Source organism: Vidua chalybeata, chromosome 12 (genome assembly GCF_026979565.1).
Source record: "Vidua chalybeata isolate OUT-0048 chromosome 12, bVidCha1 merged haplotype, whole genome shotgun sequence".
NCBI lineage: Eukaryota > Metazoa > Chordata > Aves > Passeriformes > Viduidae > Vidua > Vidua chalybeata.
In genome coordinates, this window is record NC_071541.1 from 19,532,971 (window position 1) to 19,545,227 (window position 12,257).

Here is a 12,257-nt window from a genome sequence, read left to right on the forward strand (position 1 = left end):
CGGGCTTGATTGACTAAATGCAAATAAGAAACCCGAACCTCCAGCCTGGAATCAATGCCAGCAATCTACATAACACAGCACATCAGCTGCGATGATTAACACCCTTATTTTTCTGCTGAGAACTTGATATGCATTTATAAGGATGAAACACGACATTCCGTTAATTCCAGCAAGTTAAATGAGTAGCTCTGCTTTGAAAAGCCTGGCTTTCTGTCATTACCGGGGAAGCAAAACCTTTGTACATGACTACTTCAGGCATAACAGAAAGCTGTATGATTAGAAAATGTCATCTGCTGCACCCCGAACGCCCGGGTTTGCCTCCCCCCAGCCCAATACACGCAGAAGCAGAATTTATGAACGCTTCCCCCCACCGCCAGCCCGACACATTAAATCATCCCCGTAGCGAAGCTCCTGCTGCAGCAACTTCTGCACTGCATCATTCACCTACCTCTGACTTCATTGTTCCGCGGGCCGCGAATAAATAAAATCAAACATCCAGGTGGAGCCGTCACAGTTTCCCTTTGCGGCGGATGCGCAGCGAGAGCCCCGGCGGGCGCTGCCGGGGGCTGGGGCCGGGGCTGGAGCCGGGGCCGGGCAGCGCAGGGCTGGGGGCTGGCCGGGCTTCTGTGCAGCTCAGCACATTTGCCGAGCATGGTGCGATGGGCCGGCCCCACCGGCAGCCCCGGCTGCGGGCACGGCCCCGGCTGCGGGCACGGCCCCGTGCAGCTGTGCGGGAACAGCCGCACTGCAAGGTCAGTGCCCCGCCAGCCCTGCAGCGCCCGGCGGCGGAGGGAGCGCTACGGAGCGATGCCGCTGCCGCCCGTGCCTCCCCACAGCCCAGGCGCCTCCTAATCTCCCTGCTAATTCGCAGGTAATGTTCGCCTCCCGTGCCGCTCAGCCCAAAATGGAGCGTTGTTATTATTGTTAGCAACTTGCGACTCAGGGTTTGGAACAATACCGGCGATGCAGAAGCAGCAGAATGCTGTAGCGTAACTTTCACGCCCAAGCAGAAAGTGTTTTGTCTTCTGACCGTAATTTTATTAATGATTATTTTCCCTCTGGATTGTCCTCTTAAATCCCACTGGACCAGGGAGAATATGTATCAGCCCCTCCGAGCTCCCACGGTGTTCCCTGAACCTGCCCCTGGCCTTGGACAGCTTTTTGCAGGGCCCTGGGAGGGCTGAGCTTGTGTCATGAGCTGGCTGGGGCTCACTGGAGGAAGGCACCCACCCTCCTCCCTGTTGGACCCCCCAGGCTCCAAGGCCTGTTTTACACTCTGGGAACCTCGCAAGAATGTATGGGTCAGGCTTCTCCTCCTCCCAGGGAAATCAACTTTTCCCCACCTCTTCTTTTCTGCAGAGCCATCTCCTTTACCACCGAAATGCCTGTTCTGTGCTTGTGTTACTGGGGCATTTCAGTGCAGCTTTAACTCAACCCCAGAGCACAGGTCAGATCACTGATGTTTCTGGGTAAAGGGCAGCCCATAGCAATTCAGGGTTTAAAATCATGGATTACATAAAAAAGTAACTCTGTTTATGCTGTTTCTGGTCAAGCTTGAGTGAAGTTTTCACATGTGTTCTTTAGCAGTCTCAGCACTCTTCCAGTGATGCTCACCAGTTGTCATGGTTCAAACAGCAGCAAATCACACACATGTAAAGAAAAGACTAAACCAAGATCTGCCAGATCTTTTCCACTTTTGCAGAGAAATCCCTTGACAAGGAAATTTTTTGAACAAGAATTTCTCCACTACTTTTCTGGAGTTTTGCAAATGGGGTGGCGGGTCAAGAGCTTGATGTTAGGAGGATAATCCACAGAAACAGCATCTGAAGGATGACACACAGCCTCTCCTACCTGTCAGACATCTGTGCAGCACGTGTGATGATGGTACTTGACTGCACCATCCTACTGACTGCCTTTAGCCAGAGGTAGGGAAATGCCCCTGTCCCTGTCTGGGACAGAAATACCACAAGTTCAGCTGGGCTGAACTCAGAGCCCAAGGCGTTTACAGCCTTTTTCTCAAATCTGAAAAAGTTCTTCAGTTCTTACTCCTCTGATGATAAAATCACTGCATTTCATTCAGCTCTGTTAGTTTTCTGGGCTGGCATCACTAATGGTGACTTTCAAAGTCACTGCAAGGGACTGGAAGCTCTTCCAAGGACTGGGAAGCACGGCAGAAATGTGACTCAGGATTCACAGACAAGGTGTTCCCCTCGTGAGAAACCCTCCCCAGCTCCCTGGTAACCAGGGGCTGCACCAGGCTCAGTCCCAAACCCCACTGGGTCATCTGCTGGCTGTTCCTTCTCCTTCCCTAATCTTTGTCCTGGTCCCTCCTCATGGACAGGAAACCTTTCCAGTTTGCTGTCTCAGGGACTGCTCCTTCCCATACCCCTCATCACTCCAAGCTCTCAGCTCTCCTCTGCAGGGGGACATGGAGTGGATGCTTTTAGGAGACACAGGGGATTTTTCATCCCTTTAAGGAGAAATGTCATCCCATTTTAGGAGAAATATGGTGTTGCAAGGGCCTGGGAGCTGAGGCGTGTTTGGGACAAAGCCTTGGGCCGCCAGGTGAGCTCCCTGCAGGGCCGTGGACACGAGCACAGGAATGTGGCCACACAGAACCAGGAGGAAGGAAATTCAGCTGGGAAGGGAAGTACAGAAGCACAAAGGCTGCAGGAGCAGCCCTGTGTGCTGGGCTCCCGTCTCCTCATCCTTCTCAGGTGTTCCTTTGGCACGAGCCCAAGGCCTCCAGTGCAGCCAGGACCTGTCTCCTGCGTGAGGTCCCTGCTGGATGACAGTGTGTCCAGGGAGACCCTTCTGCAGAGAGGTGATCTGTGATCTGATTCCTCATCCTGGCCATGCAATCTGTCACTGAGCAGCACACGGCTCTCTCTTCAGGGTTCAAGGTCAAAACACACCCAGCCCAAAATCTCAGACATCTTCCCAGTGACTGAGGCACCTCCTGCATCCTCCTGGAACGGCTTTCCAGTAAAGAGGGGGGGAAAGAACAGCAAAAAACCCTAAAAATCTGAGTGTGCTGCCTCTCCAAAATCAGAGAACTATCAGTCCACACCAGAGGTCCTTACCAGCCTGCTTCAGCTTCCCCTGAGGAAAAACTGGAGATGATTTCCACTGCCTTCTGTTAAGCACTTCTGAGATTTTCCATGCAAAGATGCTGAATAAGTGCAAAATGGTATTGAAATCCACATTGGTAAGAACAATTTCTATCACTGCCGCAATAATTAGAGTAAAACCCGAGAGTATCGAGGCTGCATGCTTCCAGAGCAGCTGGAGCTGGAGTGAGGGTGAGCAATGAGCTGGCTGGGGCTGGCTGGAGGAGGGCATCCATCCTCCTGCTCCGTCAGAGCCCTGAGCTGATCCCTTTTTCACTCTGGGAACAGCTTGGTTCCTTGGTGTTATTTTTACTGCACTGTTTGGGGAGATGGAGGAGGTCATTGTTTCATAAGAGCTGATTCACTTCTCCTTATGTTTTCATCCCGAAACCTCGCAGTGATTCCGTGGGCTCAGCCCGTTTGGAAGCACATCAGTTGTGACGTCACCACGAGGATTTTTGACCTTCAGAGGCAGAAAAGCTCCCAGTGTGGAGCTCAGACACCTGGGATGAGGCACAGGGGCACGGGAAAACCAACCAGAGCGTGAGGAGTCCAAAGGGGCTCTGGTCCCAGGAAAGGTAGTGTTGGCAGAAATCCTGATAAAAGTTGTGGAATGACACTGGAGCGGCTGGTTTGCTTTAAAACCGTGTCATTGGCACCTTTTACATCAGCCAGAAGAGCCAGAAGTCCAGCACCTTCTCAGGGGAGGTCTCCCTCAATGTCAAAGCAGACAAAGCTCAACACCACGCAATTCTGACCTCACTTTTCTTTACCCCTGGAAACTCAGGGAAACACTCACAAGGATTTATCAGAATTACCCTTGTCCTAAAGCAGGCCCACAGACAAGATAAAAGTGTCAGGAAGCTTTGCTTTGACCGGCTGCAGATTGCAAATTGTGGCTAAAAGGGCATCGGTCTGAACTGTCCTTCCTTCCTGCCTCTGGGGGCCCCAGCTCCTGCTCACAGCTGCCATCCTGCGTGCCTGCCCCTCCAGGGCTGTGGGATGTGCCAGGTTTGGGATGTGCCACTGAACAAAATCCCCATCCCAGCCCTCCAGGCCCGTGCACAGACAGAGCACACAGCCTGTGTATTTCATATTTTAGCACAGCCTAAGGAAACAATTCCAAGCTCCTCCCCAGCAAGAACACGTTCTGTGCCAGCGCTGCCCGAGAGCCAAGGCACCTGCCGGGCCACCAGTGCCCATGGCTGAGCGAGCCATTCCAACAATCCCTTGTTTCCTTGGGAAACCTCAGTCTGGGACACTGCAGTATGGCCAGACACTGCCTTGGTTCTGCCACCCAGAGCAAAACCACTCCAGCTTGGCCTGTCAAATTCAGCTCTGGACTGGGGTTACCCAGACTGCGATGGATTTAATACCCTGGAGGTGTCCTGACGTGTCCTGGCTCCAGTGCCTGGCCAGGATGGTTCTCTAGCCCATAAATACAACTGCAAAGGGTCTTGGCACCTTCATGAATTCAGAAAACCTTCCCTAAGCATATTAATAAAAGCAGATAAACTCAAGCAAATGTTACCTGCTGGATGCAACAGCTATGGCCTCTGAGAATTATAGGGGTCAAAATGAAACCACTCCTGAGCAATTCATTTTCACTACATTTTTTTTCACCATAATCTCACAGGATTTAATTTTTAAGATTTTTTTTTTATTATTCTAGACTACTGACTGCCAAAACAGACCTGAAGGTAGCAACTATGTGCTGTCACCCCCAGTGCCATTTCAATCACCTTTAGAATAATGCCCAGGCAAGAGGTAAGAAATTACAGCACAGAGAGCAGCTTTAGCTATATTGCTGGCAATAATTTAGGACCAGCAACAGAGATATGCAAGAGCATCAAGCCAGATGATTTCATTGCTGCTGTCTGTGGAAACAGAAGTGAATCCTGTAGCTGACACCTTCCAGCTCATCTGCAAAGAGGGGAAACTGCTGGGGACTGAAACAAAGCTCAGCCAGTGCTGGGTGAAAATCTGGGAAATAGAGAAATACGTTCCCTGTATATATTTTCATTTTCATCCTGGCTATTTTAGAGGCAGAACAACAGTGAGTGAGTGGCTGAGGGCAGCTCCACGCTAGGCTGGAGCTGTGCTGCTGGAGGTCCTTTTGCACCTTGCTCTTCCCTCCCGAGGTCTGAGGCTGTAGCTCAGTGAAACTGGCTCTGCAGAGGGGCTCTGGTGCTGCTCTAACACCTGAGATGGTGTCAAACATTCCACACTGCAGGGAGCAGCTGCCAGCCAGGGCTGAGGGAGGGGCAGCAGCCCTTAGCACTGGCTGTGCTTCACAGATGGGCAAGCACAGGCAAAAAAACCCCAAAAAAAGTCAGAGGCAAGAATTTTGGTTAAAAATGGAGAATCACTGCACACCCCATTAACTCATTAAAAATAACCCCCAAACAAGTGGCATCTATTCAAATGCTGAACAGCCTTACCAGTGACAGTGAATAATCTTGAGGCTGGCTGGAGTTTGTACCCTGCTCTCCTTCTGCAGGTTGGTAACTGCACTCTAGAGACACTGCAGCGTGTGCTGAGGGTGACGTGGGCCATTTCCCAGGGATGAGAAGGATCCCTACCCCCTTTGTTGGGAATGCTGCTCCCTTCCCAGAGAAGAGATCCATTTGTCTGTGTGTGGGCAAAGCCACCAGCTTCCCTGAGTCAGAGGCTGACACAGGCTCCTGTAACATCACATCACTGGCCTTGCAGGGACTCTTTTTGTCACTTTGCTGCAGTTTATTTGATGTATGTTCATTCCTTTAGTGAGGCAGCCTCAGCCACGTTCTCCTTATTTCCCAGCTGAAGTTTAATTGCTGGCAGGGCACACACTGAGGAGGGCATGGGGACCACCAGGATGAGCCTGACTGCTGCAGTCACTGCACTCTGTGGCAGGCACATTCTTGTCTCTCTCAGGATTTTTCATAGAGGTGCACAGAGAGAAGAAAAAGAAAACAATTTCTATTTCTGCTCCATGTTTTTCCCATGTGGAATGTGTTTGGAGAATTGTTTACCTGGGGTGATTGCTTGGTTGGATTCAGGTGAGGATTGTTTGAGCCTGGTGGCCAATCCAACCCACCTGTGGCTGGACTCTCAGAGAGGGTCACAAGTTGTGGGTTAGAGATGGTAGTTAGACAAGTAGGTTTGTAGTTTTAGTATCTCCTTTAAATAGTATATTAATGTATTACAGTACAGTTATAATAAAGAAATAATTCAGCCTTCTGAACTGGAGTCAGACAGTTTCTTCCCACTGGGTTCACCTGCCTTTACAATAGCACTCCAAAATCAGAGTGATCATAACCAAAGCAACCCACCCAGGAGCAGCACAGCGCTGCACAGCTGGGGGAAATCACAGCACTGGAAAACTGAAGCAGATTCAAATGTTGACACAAATATATTTGAGGAAATGCATCAAAAGGTTGGCTGATAATACTCTCAGGGCAGCATAATCTGGGATGTAATAGAAGAAAGAAGTTTTTTACAATGAGGGTGGTAAAACATGGGAACAGGGTGCCCAAGGCCAGGCTGGACAGGGCTTGGAGCAGCCTGGGACAGTGGAAGGTGTCCCTGCCATGCCAAGGGTGGAGCTGGATGGGCTTTGAGGTCCCTCTTAACCCAAACCATTCCAGGATTCTGTGAATTATGTACTTGCATTGGGTTCAGTGCAAGCAGAAATTGTTTCTAAATATCCAAGTTTTCACAAGGGTTTGACCTCTGTAATTCGGTTGATTCCACTTTGATCTTCCTTATTGAGACTGACCACCCTCAGCCATCGCTCCCTCCTTCCTCCCCTGTCCATGCCGCACATCCCCCAAAGATGGGCAGTTCCAGGAATTTGAGCAGTTCCGCGAATTTGGGCAGTTCCAGGAACGCCCTTCCCACCCTGCCAGTGTTTGGTGTCTCCCCCAGTGCAGAGCTCATTTACACCAAAACCTCGGGGCATTCTCCACCGCCACCCCCTGGGCTCTGCCGGGACCCCTCCCTGTCACACTGCATTTGCTCCTGGCTCTTCACCTCCTCTCCCCAGGGCCTTGGGAAGTTCTCAGCAGCCTACCTCTCACCTACTGCACCTCAAGTGCTTCCCAAAATTCAAGTTACTCCCGCTGTTCCTGATTTCCTTTGCATTCCTTCCACACATCCTTGGCAGCTGCATTTGGAATATCCTGACCATGGTTATGTTCCATTTCTTACTGAAGCAGGGGCTGTGATTTAGCTGCACCAGGTGGGTCAGGCAAACCCTCTCATGTCTTGCTTAGGTAAAGAGGCCACCTGCACATGACCATTCCTCAGGAAAGCAAGATGAATTTGGTCCTTTTTCCCAGTTTCCAGTAATTTCATGTTTGCCTTTTTTCTCTTTTACACTTCTGGCCAAAAAAGAGCAAAATCTTGATTTAATTTTTAAGACTTCTCCATATTTAACTACAGTTTGTTCAGGCTTCCCAGCATAGACTTCTCATTTGTATCTCCTCAGAACTGGTCCAATATGCCAGTCACAGAAAATCATCCCTGGGACCTGTAGCCCATGAATATATAGTCGTGACTGATATAAAATTTTAATACTTGACTGTGACTAAATGAGATAAGCATATTACAAAGAAAGAGGTTCATTTTCCAAGGTCCATTTTGCAAAAAGCAGCTCATCTCTTTCTCACAGGGACTCAGCACTTGGACTTGAAAAAAGGGCTTTGAATCTGAATCATTAGGATTTGCTTTCTTTGTTATTGAGATTTGCAGCTTTTTTTTTTTTTTTTTTTTTTTTGCATTTAACTAATTTTTCAGAAAAATGGAGGCTCAGATGCAGAACAGCCCAAAGGAAAAAAATGTGCAAGGAAAATATTGGCCTGCAATAAAAAGGAAACTGAAGTTTAAGAGAAAATTTTCTACATTCTTACAAGGAGCAACAACTGGAACACAGGTACTGGGGGCTGGGCTGTGCCCAGGTCAGAGCCTCTGCCAGGTGCTTTTAATCCCACCCAGTGATCAGTGAAAACTGCAGACTTCACGTGGACTCAAGTTTAAAATTTTGTGGGTGGCTTTTGCTTTGCTGGACAATTCTGTGGATTGTTTGACTGGACCAGAGTCTTGTATAGTTCAAGGAAACCACGTTAAAAGATAAATATTATGAATAAAATAATTTCAAATCTTTTCTTCCCCTTTGTGCCGATAAGACACAGGAGATGGGGCGAGGTTAAGATTTTGACACTACTCTCAGCTGTTGCACAGTGACAGGGACCAGGCAGACTTCTGGCTGGAAAAACCCAACCCCCTCATCCATCCCCTAAGCTTCCTGGCTTTAGGGCTGTTTTTTAGGTTTTTGGTTGGGTTTTTTTGGGAGGAGGATTCAGTGTCCCACGTGGTCCCTGGCCTTGCCCTCTCCCAGGTCCTGCAGCTGGTGCAGCTCATCCAGGACCAGGAGCTGCTCCTTTCAGAGCCCTTTGGAATGTGAGTCACGAGTGCCCCCGTGCCAAGGAGCAATCAGGAGCCAGCCACAGAGCTGGAAATAGAGCTCTCGACTTTCAATCTGGGTGTAACAATTAATTTTTATTCACTTTAAAAACCCCTTTTCTCCTCCTCTTATATAAAGAAGAGAGGGCCTCTTTGCATAGAAAGAAAGAGTGAGGGAAATAGGGCTAAAGGAAGCTGTAGGAAGGTATTGGAAAAATATTTATAATACTAGAAAAATATTGGAAAAATATTTCTAGTTCTACTTCCTGTCTGCCAGACTTGCCCAAACCTTCTCACTGAGTTGCTTTCCCCTCCTCCCAGGGACAGACCTCCACATGCCCAATAAATGCACAAGTTATGATGTGCAACTTATTTCTAGAAACCTGTGAGTTTCAGTGTCTTATAATGACAAACTATCAGAAAAGTCACCAAAAAAGAACATTTCCATCAATGCCAATATTGCCCAAAGGAGAGATTTAACAGGCAAAGTGCTCCTTACTTCACCTGCCCCCTCTGTGCTTTCTGTCTGATGGGCTTTTACCTGCAGGCTTCTCCTCCCATTCTCTCCCAGAAGATGAAGACAAGAACTTGATTACTTTTTCAGCTAATGTGTTAAAGGACTTGATCTATAAAATCAGAGATCTTGTAGCAGGTGCAACACAATTGTGGATCTTCTGTGTTACTGTTCTGCCCCATCTCTGTAGATAAAATGAGGTATTTTGGAGCAAAAGATTAAATTTATTTCCCTTTTCCCCTTTCCTTTCCCTTTTCCCCTTTCCTTTCCCTTTTCTCCTTTCCTTTCCCTTTTCCCCTTTCCTTTCCCCTTTCCTTTCCCTTTTCCCCTTCCCTTCCCTTCTCTTCCCTTTCCTTTCCTTTCCTCCCATGCTAGGACTTTACTCCTCAAACGTATTTAAAGTGAAGAAGCAGAAGGAATGCCTGTGGGAGCTGAGTGTGTATGCACAGGTACACCTGCACAGCTCCTCCAGTTCAGGAGGAGTTTGTTGTAGCTCCCTGGCGGTTTTCCCACAGCAATGAAAATCCCAGAGAAACAGGTAAGGCAGAATAATGCTGCTGTGGGGACTTTCAGGTGTGTTACAAACCAGAAGTTGTAAAAATTACATGAGGTTGGGGAAGGTTTTGTTGCTTTTTTCAGTAGAACTGTCAATCCAAGATCAGGGACATAAGGGAAAGCCTGGGAATTAGGCACTAAAAAAACTCAAGTCATTAATGTTGGAGTGCCAAGGGGCTGCCTGGCAAGGAACCACTGCTCTGGAAACTGGGAATTGAGACTTTCTGTGCTGCCAGGCACTGACCCCCAGGAGAACACTGCATTGACCTGAAGCCATGGAGAAGCTTCCAAAATGGAATGGCAGAACTGGGATTGTGGGGGTGGAGTTCGAAAAGAAGTGTGTGATATCACAGGGTGGGAAACTCAGAGTTTTAGGGTTTAGAATACAGGAATATATATAAAGCAAGATGGAGGTTTTAAGGCAGAGGCTGCTCCTTCACCTCCTTCTCCAAGGTTTTGGGTGGTTTTGTGTAATTGGATAAAAAAGTCCCAATTGCAGGCATGGGTGGCTGGTTATTGGGTTAAAAGTAAAAATTTAGGTGTCATTTCTTAATTGGACAGTTTATTCTTAAAAGTCCTTGTAAAGAGGGAGATATGGCTCCATTTTTAGTTTGTTAGAGTGAAGTGCTGCAGAACTCAGGGTTTGTGAGACTGTGACATGGATGAGAACTAACAAACATCTGAGTCCCAACAAGAAATACTGTCTGGTGCATTTAATCCTGCCCCTGGCAAAAAAGAAGCTAGAACTCAACAACCTGCCAGCTGCCCAAGGGTGTCAGCAAGGTCCCAGCAGCAGAACTTTGCTCTGGGAATGCTGCCTGCTCCTGCTGCTGATTTAACTTCACCGCCACGTCTGCCCTGCTGTGGGACAGGGCTGAGGCCTCTGTCCAACCCAAATCTGAGGCAAAGCAAATCCCACCTTGCCCTGGCTGCCTGGAGGAGTGGGAGCTTCTCTGTGAGCAGCCAAGGATCCGGTCACCGAGTCCCACAGAGCCAGAGGAAAGGTCAGAATGACCTTTGCACTGCAAGCTGGGGTGAGAATATGGGCTGGAAATCCAAAATTAGCATTGGCACAAGAGTGCATGAGCTGGAAGCGAATTAAGACAGAAATGAAAAGATTTCTAGTTCTGTGAGCAGTAAAGTGTCAAAAAATGACTGAACTGTGAGAAAAAAACATACAACATGCTTGCTTAAAGTGGAAGGGATTGATGCTGAAAGCCCAGAAATTCCCATTTCAGCCTCAGCTCCCTGGAATTGCTGCTTTTCCCAATGTTTTTCCATCACCCAGAGCCCCTGCCCCTCTCACCAGTGCCAGCGGTGGCCTCAGCCAGCAGCACCCCTCATTCTCCTCCTGTCAGAGTGTGGAGGGCTGGACAGGGGCTCAGGGATTTCCATCTCCCAGTGTGGCACTCCTGGTGTGCCCTTTTGCCATAAACGCTGTCACAGCACCACCTCTTCCCCAGGGGGATTCCTGCCCCAGGAACCACCCAGCATCAGTTCTGACAGAGAGCACAGACAGAGCTGCCACTAAAATAATGTAAAAATCAATATATTTTGAAAAGAAAGCATAGGCACAGCTGACTTTCAAGCTGCTGCAATTTTCCCAAGGAGTAGCTGCTCTTTGGAAATAAATACCAGAGTGACAAGTGGGACAGGAGGAATAACATTTTCCCATTTTCCTCTTGATGAGTGTTCTTTACAGTCCATCAATCCAGCATATGCACAGCTCTTCCCAGTTGTAATACTGATTCAAAAGATCAATCCCTTAAATTGATCTGTTAGAAAAACTGTTTTATTGTTTTACCAGCTCTTTCTCCCTAAAATGAAAAAAAAAAAAACCTGGTGTTTCACACAAACTCAGGAAGCTACTAAGGAGAGCTGGAAATAGAACTCTTGGCTTTCAATCCTGGATATGGTAATTAGTTTTTATACACTTTAAATAACCATTTTTTCTCCCCCTCCTAAGTAAAGAAGACCTGGTCTCTTTCCACCTTTACTAACAGGAAAAGCTGGGGAAACAGAGCTAAAGAAACCCATAGGAAATATCAATATTTGAAATAACACCCCTTTGCCTGTACTAGTGAGTGTGTATTTGGTTGTAAGACTGCTCAGAGCTTTGGTGAATCAAGCAAAGAGTTGGATATGAAAAATGCTTGAGATACCCAGCAAACAGGAATTTATCCTCTAGTTTAGAACCAGGTCAGCTTTAAAAACCCCTCCTGCTAAAATGCCAAGTGCTCAGCTGAAGGACAGAAACACAAAAAGAATGGTGTTACCTCACAGCTCCTGAAAATAGCTGCATTTTAAAAGTATTTAGGTGGAGATAAAGGTATTGTAAATGCAGGTGAACCCGGTGGGAAGAAATGCTGGTGTCTGACTCCAGTTCAGAAGGCTGAATGATTGCTTTATTATAACTATGCTATAATACATTAATATACTATTTAAAAGAGATACTAAAGCTACACACTTACTTTTTCTAACTACCATCTCTAACTAACCCACAACTTGTGCCCCTCTCTGAGAGTCCAGCCACAGGTGGGTTGGATTGGCCACCAGGCTCAAACAATCCTCACCTGAATCCAACCAAGCAATCACCCCAGGTAAACAATTCTCCAAACACATTCCACATGGGA

At 47.8% G+C, this 12,257-nt stretch overlaps 1 protein-coding gene and 1 long non-coding RNA gene across 8 annotated transcripts in view; one reads left to right on the forward strand and one right to left on the reverse strand.

Annotated features, from left to right (window-relative positions):
• Positions 1-12,257, reverse strand: part of IQSEC1 (IQ motif and Sec7 domain ArfGEF 1) — a 278,350-nt gene that overhangs the window by 85,208 nt on the left and 180,885 nt on the right. The window lies entirely within an intron of this gene.
• On the forward strand, positions 3,611-7,956 carry LOC128793980 (uncharacterized). The gene is made up of 3 exons (XR_008432951.1): positions 3,611-3,688; positions 4,783-4,877; positions 7,890-7,956. It is a non-coding gene; the product is annotated as an uncharacterized LOC128793980 (long non-coding RNA).